Genomic DNA, 12,338 nt, shown 5'->3' with positions numbered 1-12,338 from the left:
CAAAGCAAAAAATAACCCCCCCCCCCCCCCAGGAGGGATATCCATGCTGCAATCCCTTCTCCATTCTCCTCTCAGGATCTTAGGCACTCACGCATATGCACCTGGAGTGAGTTTTATCCCAACAGGTCCGGGACTCGAACTACAGTCCACCACCTGGGAGTCAGTGACATAATCATTACACCCACTGCTGGTCCCTATAGTGATTTTAAATGGGTATAACATTCTAGAGTGCAACTTACCTAGCAAGTTATAAAAATATTAAAAATATTAGTAAAATAAACATGATTCTAAAGATTCAGTGGTAAGGATGTTCACAGAAGTGTTTTAGTGACAGCAAGAAAGAAAATTGGAAACACTGTTAAAAATAATGGGCACTATTGGGTAAAATGTAATACATAAAAGGTACATATACTAATGCACGTAAGTTATGTTATGGAAGTATTGTGTAAGTATAAAAATTATTAATTAAATTAAATTGATTACAAACAGCATATAAATAATCTAACAGAAATGATTCATTAGCAACAAGAATAAACACTGTGAAAACTTATCCTCCAAAATATTTTTATAGTAGTTTTCTCATAATGAGACTATGGTTGATTTTAATTTTTTTCTCTGTGTTTATTGATTTATCATTTTTTAAACAATGGATCATTACTTAAGAATGAAGCAAATAGACACTATGATATGCTTTAGGCCAGTAGTTTATATCTTGGCTAAGCCGCATGTAATCATATTTCCTGGATTCCAATCCTGTCTCTACCATTTACTAATTGCATATGATATCAGGAAAATGGCTTAATGTCTCATTTTGAGGTTTCTCTTTGTGAAGTGGAGAAAATAAATTTACCTACTTCATGAGCTTAGTTTGAACATTAATTGAGATCAGGCAAAGCTTGCAGTAGTATGCCTGGAACTTACTCATTTTACTGTGTTACCCTTTGTTACATGAGCAGTAGGGTGTATCACAGTTGTAAACTTTAAACTTTGCCCAGAAGAGATGATGAAACTGATTCTCTTGTCTGCTTTCGTATCCCACAGAAGAACGTTTGCAGACAGTCAAGTTCAGGCGTACACTTGAGCACTGCACAAAGGCAGCAGGGACAGGAGGTGAGTAGGGACTACCACCAGCCTCCATGCCATTTCCCAGGCCACGTCCCACTGCGAAGGCACACAGTAGTTATCAGGAACACTCCAACTTTTATACTTATGTGAAATCAGTGTCTGCTTACAACAATAATAGCTAATAATCTTTGTATGTTGTCTTATGTCTTATGAGATTACTTTTGTTTTCCTTCCAGCAAAGAAACAAACAAATACAAAATGCTTACTTCTTCTTACTAGCCATAAATACATCAAACCTCTCAAAACTTCTCCACTTAGCAAAATTCAATCAGGTCACCTACTTCGGTAATGTTACCTTAACCTCAAAAAAGTTTTAACTTTGCCATTATTTTCAATGGCCTAAATCATCTTCAAAATGTTTCAGAAGAAATGCTGAATTTTGCTCAGTAGCCATTTCAAATAACAGAATAATATATCTATCTGTACTCTGTTCTCTCTCATATTCTGTGCTATTGAAATCTACCTGCTGTTTAAATTCCATAGCTTGGCACTCTGATATTAACCTTGAGCCCCAGACTCCACAGGATTTACCAAACATACAGACAATGTCCTATTAACTTGCTCTTTGCCTTCCTTTCCCTGTATCTCTCAGATATGAGCTTGTAATTTTCTGTGGTGGGGCACTTGTGTGTAATAGCTTGTGCCATCTAATTGAATGAGGGGTTTAAAGAACATTAAGCACTTAGAGGGAAATAGTGCTGGAATATAATGCCCTTTCTTGGCTGTCAGCTAGCTTTCTGGGTCCTAATCAATAGGCTGATCAACAGCTGTAGGAGAGAGACAAGGGCGGGCAGAAAAACGGTGGACTCTAATGAGCAGGGAAACAGAGAGAAAACCAGATACTTTCCAAAGGGTAATGGAAATAAAAATTAAAGAGCTGAGATAAAAGTAATTGGTACAATGTTCTATAAACATTTATGAAACGCCTACTGTGTGCATAGCACTGAGCCATGTGTCAAGGGAAATGAAAACTAAACAGTGTTCTTTTCATATTGGCAAATTCTGGGAGCAGACTGTTTTGGAATAGGATCAGCAATGCACGAGAGTTTGATGTTAATATTTTTATTACCATAACAGTGCAAAAATAATATGTCCTTTAGTGTCGCTAAATAGATTTTTCTGTTCTCTCCTGACAAATGAGTGGAATTAAGCTGGAATACTCATTAATTAAAATAAAAATAGGAGAGAAAGCTGCTATGTAGGGCAGGCAATGGTGGAGGGTGGCCATAAGGAATGAGCTATTTTTCTTCTAACTCCACAGTGTCTCCTAAAAAAATCTATACTAATCTCTAGGCTGCAAAGTAATTAATGATATTGTGACTAGTTTATTTATAATCCTATAGCACATGAAATCTTTAACTCTAAACCCTGGTTAGTAACCAAGTCTATTAGGTGATCATTCTGTTAGTAATGAAATGGAGAAAGAAAAGAATGATGAAAAATATAAAATACCTACACAAAAAAGGAAACTTCCATTCTTTTTACAAATAATGAGGAAAATAAAAGTACTTCATTTTTTTTTTTTTTTTACCACAGTCAGGCCCACAGCATGTGTCAGTGGCAGATCAAATATTAAAAGCAAATTTTAATAAGTGAGACTCGAAAAGGGATTTATAAAGCTCAGGGGATTTGGAGAGGAGCGTTCAGTCCAGGGAATTCCACGGCTCGGGGGCATAACAGGTGAATGCTCTGTTGCTCATGGATGAGAGACCTGACAAGGGGGTTGATGAATTTGAGATTTATTATTAGAAAGTAAGGACTGAGGGCACGTATAAATGGAGACCAATTCTGATAGGAATGAAAGGGAAGTTCCACAGAGGTAATGAAAAACTCTGAGCCAAATTTTAAAGTCAATGTACTGACTGATAGCGATTGAGTGTAAATCTGCCATAACTGAGGAATGTGATTGAATTTACTGCTGTGAGTAAAAGCACGGGCTGCGGTGGGCTGAACAACGCCATCCTCTGTGAGTGCTGGACTTTGAAGAGTTTCCATATTAACAGAATCCAGAGATAATAACAGTATGCATTATAACAGTAAAAACTGCATAAGTGCTTTAAAAGTAATAGTAGATTAACTGCTTTCAATTCTTGGGATCAATCAATGAGTTTTGCTTTGGTAAAAGCTTTTAGACAGTTAACTGTAAATGATTTGGGAAAACAAAGAGTAATGTGGAAATAAAAGTTTTATAAGCAATAGCAGACAGGACCTTCGTACATGCCATTTAAAGGGAAAATAGCAAATGTGCAAGCAACTACAGGCACTAGTTAACTGGTCACGGGCGAAGTTAAAGGGTGTATATGATATCAGTGACCTATGACGCTAGAGAAAGCATTGTGTCTTATAATAAAAGATGGTCTCCGTTCTGAGCAAAGCTATTCTTACAAATAGAAAATTGAGAAACACTGCACTGGGGTATTTGCACCACTAAAAGCATTGCATCAAATCTTCTCTTCTGTTCCCCTACTTTCTTGGAAGTAAAGTATTTACTGCCAATGGATTTTAAAAGAGGGCCACTTAACCGCATCAGTATTTCTAGTCAGAATCTAAAGGCTGGATAGAACCACACTCAACCATTTCTTGCCTTACTCTCTATTATTTGTAGACTTACTGTTTTAGGAGGGAGTTAGAAATCTGTCCGGGCAAAAACTGTGTCTCTCTTTTGTTGTCTTTAGCGTCTATCATATGACCCAAAAACTATGTACTCTAGAGAGTAGAAAGCAGAGGAAACCAGGTCCTTTACAAAGGGGAATACTGGAAATAAACAGACACACACACACACACACACACACACACACACACACACACACACACAATTCTATTTTGTTGTTGTTGCTGTTGCTGAGTAAGTTTATTTATATGGATGATTTATGAATCTTTTTTAAAAATGTTGAAATGACCCACTGTGGACAATTTTTCATTGGTACCATCCACAGCTATAATAAATGATCACAATTAAAGACTATATTTGAGGGACCAGCAGTAGTGGTGTGGTGGTTAAGGCACTGGATTCCCACATGGCCACCTGAAGTTTGAGCCCCAGACGTGGTGGCTTTAAATCACTCCAGGCATGTGCGATGGGTGCCCAAGATCCCAGGAGGAGAAGGGATTGCAGTATGCCATTCCCCTGGGGAATGATTTCCCTTTCACTGTCAATCTGTTTCTTTCTGGCGAGTATGCATGTTCTATGGCATAAAACATGAAATAATAATAATAATAATAATATATTTGGGATATAGTATAAGAGAAAATGATAAAGAAAAGAGAGTGATTCATTAACTCAGTAACTTATTTCATGCTTTCATTTAAAAATATTATTTATTTAAAAATATTATTGAACATCTTCCTTGTACCAGGAACTCTTAAGTGCTTGAAATACATCATGAACTAAACTGACAAAACTTTCTATTTTTGTGAAGTTTATATTCTAGTGAAGGGAAGTGAATAGTGAGTAAGTATGCCTGATAGTATGTTATAATGTGTGCTATGGAAGAAAGACCCAGAAAAGGTTGATCAGTACTGGGAATGTGGCAGAGGTGTCAGGGGAGAAGATAAAATTATTATTTTTTATTACCAGAGGGTGGTTATGCTCTAGAGAAACACACACACACAGAGAGAGAGAGAGAGAGAGAGAGAGAGAGAGAGGGTTGCTCCTTGAGGGACATGGTCATGCCTCAATCCTTCTTTTATTTCTCTGTTCTGTCAGAAGTTTGGGCATATATACACACGCACTGGTTGTGTTAAGGGGAATTTAAATATTTAAATAAGTTGTTAAGGACAGATGAAGGTTGAGCAAAGTTTTGAAAGAAGTGCTAGGGCCCGAAGGTGGTGTGGTCATTGAGGTGCTGGACTCCCACATGGCTGACCATAGTTGGGAACCCAGAATTGGCAGCTTGTGTGCTCTCTCTCTCTTGTCAAATTGAAGAATAATAATAAATAAAATAAAATAAAATAAAATAATTCTTAAAAACAAAAAAAGACATGGTTAGCTATGTGGACCTCTAAGGTAACTGCCAGTACAAGGCACCCAAGGAGAACTGGCTGAGCAAGATGAACGAGGAGAAGGCAGTACCAGCCTGGGACAGACTTTCTAGGACTTCAGAGACTATCACTGCACTCACAAGAAAGCACATCAGTTTTATTATAAGTGGGATATCTATGGAGGACTTGTGGAGTGACATGATGTAGATTTATATTTTTTAATAATACCTCTGGCTTCTATATTTATAATACAGTTAGAGCATGTAGGCGGAATAAATTTTTATTGAAATCTTAAGATGCTCTAATCTCTGCTGATTGGTACAGATAGAAAAGGATGACTAGAATATGGTCATCAAAGCTAATTATTTATTTTTCTTTCTTTTTTTTTTTTTTAGAGAGTTTTTTTGCTATAGGACATGTGTGCTCGCTGGAAAGACAGAGATAGAGAGAGAGATAGCGAGAAATCACCCCCCAGGTGTGCTGGCCACACTGCAATCCTTTCACCTTCATTCTTCACTTGGGATCTTGGGTACACTTGAACACATGCCCAGCATGGGTCTTAAGCCACCGAGTCCAGAACTTGAACCTTGATCGACTACGTGGGTATCCAGCAACGTAACCATTATCTGCTGGTCCCCCAAACTAATTATTTTTTATGCTTTAAAATTGACTTATTGGCTCTCTGGCCTTGGACCTTGTTGGTGGTGCTATGGCTAAACACAACAAGAAGGTTGGTATTGTGCAGAAATACGGACCACTGTGGTGCATCCCTCCAGAAAATGGTGAAGAAAATTGGGAGAACTGAGATGAAGAGACAGACTGTGAGGATCTGCCACTGTAGTTCCTATGTGAAAACGATAGCTGGTGGGGCCTGGACCTACAGCACGACTTCAGCTGCCACAGTGGTCTGCCATCAGAAGCCTGAAAGAATTGAAAGAGCAATAGATGCTCTACTTGGAGTATCACTAGCCTGTAATAAATAGACTAATTTATGTGAAAACAAAACAAAACAAAACAATGAAATGTACCTGTTGGGTAAGGTCATTTTTAAATCAGAAACTGTGTAAAACATACAAAAAGCAAAATCATAAAATATACACATGACCTGAACCCACTAGCCTTTATTTAGTTCTTTTTTTTTTTTTTTATACAGAGATTTTTGCTATTGGACTTGTTTACTCACCAGAGAGAGACAGAGACAGAAGCGCTATAATCCATTCTCCTCTCTATATTTTGGGTATGTACATGCACACGCCTGGTGTGAGTTTAACTTAAGTCACTGAGTCGAGATCTTGAGCCGTGGTCAACATAGGAATACAGCAATGTAACTATTATATCATCTGCTGGTCCCAGTAATTCTTTTTATTAAAAAAAATTTAATTATTATTATTGTTTAATTTTCTATAGCACATGAGTCTCACCAGAGAGAGATAGACAGAGAGAAAGTAAGAAAGCAAGCTGCCAGGTCCACGACTTGAACCAAAGTTGGCCATGTGGGAGACCAGCATCTCAACCACCTTGCCACTTGCTGACCCCATACTTATCAATTCTGTTATGGGGATTTTAAAGCTGAAACAGACCCTGGAGACCACCTAGTAATTTGACTGCTTCCCATGTACGTCAGATATCTGAAGCCCAGGAAAGAGCTGAGTGAGGAAGGCCATTGGCATAAGTGCTGGGCCCAGAGTTCTGTAGAGATGTTTGTGTTCCAAGTCTAGAATTGTCTCTGCTAAGGCATTGAGTCTCTATTGATAACAGTGTTGAAGTCTGTAAAATAAATCTTTAGAAGATAAGGAACAGATTTTTCTCAAGGTAGTTCTATTGCCATATTCTTGAGTAAAAGAAGAGAGAGAAGATGCATTTGAAGTAGCTCATTGTGAGCTTTGCCTTCTGTCCCTTTGAAACAGGTAGACCTTGAAATGTTTTTGTTACTGATGAAGAATATTTTAAAAATCAAATGGAAAAGAATATATTTTTGGATCATGGAGAAGACATCTAAAGTTTTTCCTTTGAAATGCCAAAATCCAATGAGCTGCACTTTGGAGTGAAGTGATCTGGATAATCAAAGTCATTTTTCTTCAGCTTCAAAATGCCAAATGCCAGAAAATGCTTCCTGGGAGTGAATATTCTTTTTCTAATGGTATGTTAAAATTAGCCTATGTACTGACAACAGGATAGACGACACTCAAACAATAGCCAACTGTAAATATATTACTAAATACATGTAGATGTACGTATCTGTTAAAATTATGGTTAATTTCATGTGCATCTTTTGTTGAATGTTTTGGTTTAAGAAAGAATGTTTAAAGCTTTTTAAAGACTTCAGTTCTTAATGTAACTGTATCCTTCTGCATGGAAAATCATAATCAACATGGCTGCGGTTGACTTCTTAGTGGTATCCAGCACCACTTGCAGAGGGCTGCCTTATTATATTAATTGTACTTGGGTGTAGGACTCTAGTGTTCTTGGGTGTATTGCCTGGGCTGCATTATCTACCGTGTTGTACAATAACAACTAGAAAAGGCAGTATAAGTCACTGGTGCTTGTCTGGTAATATCACTTCTGTGTTATAACGGAAGGTTTTTTGTGATGTATGAAATTTGTGTGTTTTATATATAAATGAGTATAGTTAGATTAGTGTTGTGGTAATGCCTGTTTTCATCTGTAAATAGTTTAGTATGTACAGGAGGCACTACTTCTGATTTATTGTGGTGTTCAGTCCTAGTTTTTACTTTTGTTAAAGCATTCAGTTTTTCTTTCAATTTTATGTACCTTAGTTCTGAGTTAGATCTGCAGATGTGTACAGATAGTTCATATTTAGGTATTGCACATAATCATACTATTCAGCATCGATACTATATTGTATTATGTAAATAATAAAGCCATGTACAGAGGGAAAAAAAAACCAAAACCAAAAACAATCCAGCCAGTTTAATTTGGTCCTTAGACTTTTTTTCAAGAGCTCGATCAGGGACCCTGAGTTGATCCATCTACTTGGTGTAGAGTGAGGCTCTGCACAATTTTTTTGTTTACTTGTTTTGTTTTTTGATAAAGGGCTAATAGGAAGTTCAGGCTTTAGGATTGCATTAACTTTGAACTATTCAGCTCTGCCACATTAGTGTGACAGTAGTCATGTCATGGACAATACAAAAATAAATGGGTTTCTGCTCCAGTAAGACCTAATTTAACAGACAATGGGTTAATGAATTTCAGGCTATAGATTTCAAGTTTCTTACTTAGGTTGCTGTTTGAGTCTACATGGTTGAAAATGAGTCAGCAGGACACCTGAACTTCAACTTAAATCAAAGAGAAAAGGAAGCTGGAGAACTGAACATATTTCCTGTAGGTCCACTGTGACGTTTTTTAGTTCCATTCCCATGTCATTAGTGCAGACCTAGTAATGTTGCCATACTTGGTTGCAGAACATATTGAGAAAGGTGCCAGGAACAGCAGATGGCATAATGGTTGCATCACCAGACTCCCATGTAATCGACCGTGGTTCAAGTCCTAGACCTGGCAGCTTAAAACACACACCAGGCACATGTGCATGCATGCACAAGATTCCAAGAGGAGAATAGAGGAGAAGGTATTGCAGCATGGCTTTCTGTCTCTGTCTCTGCAGTGACCACAAATGCCCTAGAGCAAAAATCTCTCTCTCCAAAAAAAAAAAAAAAAAAGAAATGTGCCAAACTTTGATGATAAAGATGCAGGAGGAAAAAAATGAACACAAACTTATCATTGATTACCTACCAAACAAATAATCAATATGGAAATAATTACAACTAAGTATTTTCCCAGGGGTTAGAAATTCCTATATTACCCCATTTGTATTAGGAAAATATTCACATATACAAAAAAGTTGAAAAAGTGTACAATAAACACTCATCCATTTAGGTTCTATGGCATCTATAAAGGGGTCTTCAAAAAAGTCATAAAAATGTGTGTGATGAGAAAGGCACATAAAGATTTCTAATTTTTTGTGCCAGCTAGTATTAAAATAATCAAAGGCTAGAGTTTGATATACTAATGTTTTATAACAACAACAAAAACGTACAACTGTTATTTTTCCCCTGTTCTGCATACATAAAAGCACACCATTTTAAGCATTTGTAGCTAATGTAATTATTTTGCAAATAATTTAAATATCTATTCCAAGTTGATATTATTGATTATCTTCATAAGGATCAAGATAATACCCTCATGTTTCTTTTATTTTAAACAATAGAGGGATCACTGGTAGAATCCCATAGAGTCAGTTTGAGTACTGAACCTGGCAGCCTAAAACTCACACCGGGCTTGTGTATGTGTGTGCCCAAAATCCAGAGAAGGGAATGGAGGAGAAGGGATTGCACCATGCCCATCAGCCTGGAGGGTGATTTCTTGCTTTTTGCTTCTCTGTCTCTCTGGCTAGTGCACAGACCCTAGAGCAAAAATCTCTCTCTAAAAAAAAAAAGAGACAAAAAATTATTCTAAATATCATTTACAACTTTCAGTGTAATCAGGATATACTGGAAATTAACAGAAGATTTCAATTTATATTGATTTTTTACTTTTGGCATGACAGATTCTTAACTTTTGGAAAAATTGTTAATGTTGTCATTTTTATTCTTATAATTTCTTGGATGTTTTTATTTTGACAGTAGTTTTCTTTGAGATAAAATAGTTTTTTTCCTCATCAAATCTACTATTGTCTGAAGCCTAATCAAAATGTGATTTTGTAAAGAGCTTTTAACTATGGCAATGAACAATAAATTTAGACAAACAAAACATGCTGTGCTGGGTGAACAATGTGATCCCTTAGATATTTCAAATTAAATGATCGCCGTAGGAGACAGCTCATGAAGTTGCCATTTACAGGATAGTGCTATGTAGATGTGATCCAACAAAATGCCGATTAGATTTTCAACTCAGTGTTTCTGAAATGTGAACCATCATGATCCCTGTCCACTTCCAGTGTGTAATGATATTCCTCATGGAATGGTGAAGGGTGAGTTCATTGTGAAATCAAACCACAGTCTGTCATGACACAATTAAATCTCACATTTGCAAATTGTCTTAAGAGACTAAACAGTCATACTGGTCTCTTTTCTTATAAGTTCTAAAGAAAAGTCTCTTTTTAAAAATGCATTATTATATTAGTTTTCCTAAAATCTTTAGAATGTAATGTCTTGGTTAAAAGTATTAATAAAACCCTTTACTGTTTTAATCATAATTTGAGAAGAGTTAAATTCCAATGACTTTTATTTATTTATTTATTTTTAAGGTTTTGGTCATAGGGTGCATGCACTCGCCAGAGAGAGAGGAGAAAAGAAGGAAAGTGAGAAATCGTTTCCCTGGAAAATGGCCACACCTCAATCCCTTTTCCTCTATTCTCTTCTTGGGATTTTGGGCATGCATGCACACGCACCTGGTATGATTTTCAAGTTGCCAGTACTGGGACTCAAACCACAGTCTGCCATGTTGGAAGCCAGTGCCTTAACTACCGTGATACCTGCTGACCCCAAATTTGAATGATTTTAATCTTGGCCTTTTCTGACAAATTATTGAAGCCCTTTTACAATTGCCAAAGTTAGAGGAATTAAACTTAATTCAGAAAAATGAGGAAAGCATTAATTTATGAAGTTTAAAAATTATACATATGTTGGGACCAGCAGTTGGTGTAATGGCTATGTCAATGGATTCCCATGAAGTCTACCATGGTTAGAGACCTGGACCCAGTGCCTTAAACTTACGCCAGGTGCATGTGCGTGTGTGCCCATGATCCTGAGTGGAGAATGGTGGAAAAGGGATTACAACATGGCCATACCCCCTGGAGGCGTGATTTCTCACTTTCTGTCTTTCCATCTTTGTCTTTCTGGCCAGCACACATGCCCTATAGCAAAAACTTCTCAATAAAAAATTATACATATGCTGTAGTTGTTTTTTCACATTTGTCTATTTTCACTTAAAATTGTATTTTTATTTCTTCTACAAATGAAAGAAATGGGCATAGAGGGAGAGAAAGAAAGAGTAAGGCATTCCCAAAAGTGTTTCCACACCATGATTCATCCCTAGCCCCAGCCAGCCTGGGTCATAGGTATGTGAGTGCTCCTTGAATATACTGGAAGAACTTCAGGCATGACCTCTTGACCTTCAATACAGCATCACAGACATTGCACTACTCTTACACCACTCCTGCCTAAGTAAGCCTTTTTGTTATGTTTATTCAAAATGTATCTTTAATCATTTTGATAATGGTTTTATTTTCAGCATAGCACAAATGATGTAATTTGAAATTCTTTTTTCTTTTTCTTTCTTTCTTCCTTTCTCCTTTTTTTTTTTGGAGAGGCTATTGCTATAAGGCATGTGCACTTACCAGAAAGACAGAGAGAGACAGAGAGAAAGTGAAGAATCCCCCCCCAGGGAGGATGGCCATGCCACAATCCCTTTTCCTCCATTCTCCTCTCGGGATCTTGGGCACGCATGCACAGGCACCCGCCGTGAGTTTAAGCCACCGGGTCTAAGACTCCATGCAGTCGACTACATGGGAGTCCAGTGACATAGCCATTACACTAACTACTGGTTCCTGTAATTTGAGATTCTAAAGTGAGAAACTTTTAAGTAAATTGCACCTTCAAGTAGTTATGCAAATAATTTGCCTTTCCCAAAAGGAAAGTAACATGTTATTTTCTCATTGGTTTAAAAAATCAAAACCTAATGTTCTCTAAGTGGGACAAAGCTATAAGAGAAGATTAAAAAATTATTATATTTGTATACTGAATGTTTTACTTGGTACAAGGTTAGCATTTACTCATAAAAGAAAAGCTCCTTTAAACAATTATTTAAATCTTCATATCACAGTTTATCATTAGAATTATTTCTTTTTTCCTGATATAATTTCTATTTTTTCATATTCTATCATTGTGATAAAATAATCTGTAAATTAATCCCTTATTTTTTCCATAGAATTTGTGAGTGTGTGTGTGTGTGTGTGCATATACAAATACATACATTTAAGTTTATTTATCTGAGAGAGAACAGGAGAGACATAGGCCCCTGATGACAGTATCTCACCACACTGCAATTTTCCTTCCCCAATCCTGTAGCCATCCAGGGTCATGGAAGCACTCACAGGTGCACTGGCTGTGTTCATGTTGGCCCAGAGTCTGAATCCTAGCCCTTTTCATGGGGCCTATAGGGCCATGGAGTGGTGCCCAACTCTCTGTGCTGATATGGCACCATGGATGTTCAGC

General features: G+C 37.0%; 1 pseudogene; it reads left to right on the top strand.

Annotated features, from left to right (window-relative positions):
* Positions 1-5,885: 5,885 nt before the first annotated feature.
* LOC102481510 (putative ATP-dependent RNA helicase DDX52) overlaps positions 5,886-12,338 on the top strand; it is an 81,548-nt pseudogene continuing 75,095 nt past the window's right edge.

The sequence above is a fragment of the Tupaia chinensis genome, unplaced genomic scaffold (assembly GCF_000334495.1).
Source record: "Tupaia chinensis unplaced genomic scaffold, TupChi_1.0 Scaffold140301_1, whole genome shotgun sequence".
Lineage (NCBI taxonomy): Eukaryota > Metazoa > Chordata > Mammalia > Scandentia > Tupaiidae > Tupaia > Tupaia belangeri.
Note: the sequence above shows the minus strand (reverse complement) of the source record. Positions and strands in the feature narration are given on the sequence as shown.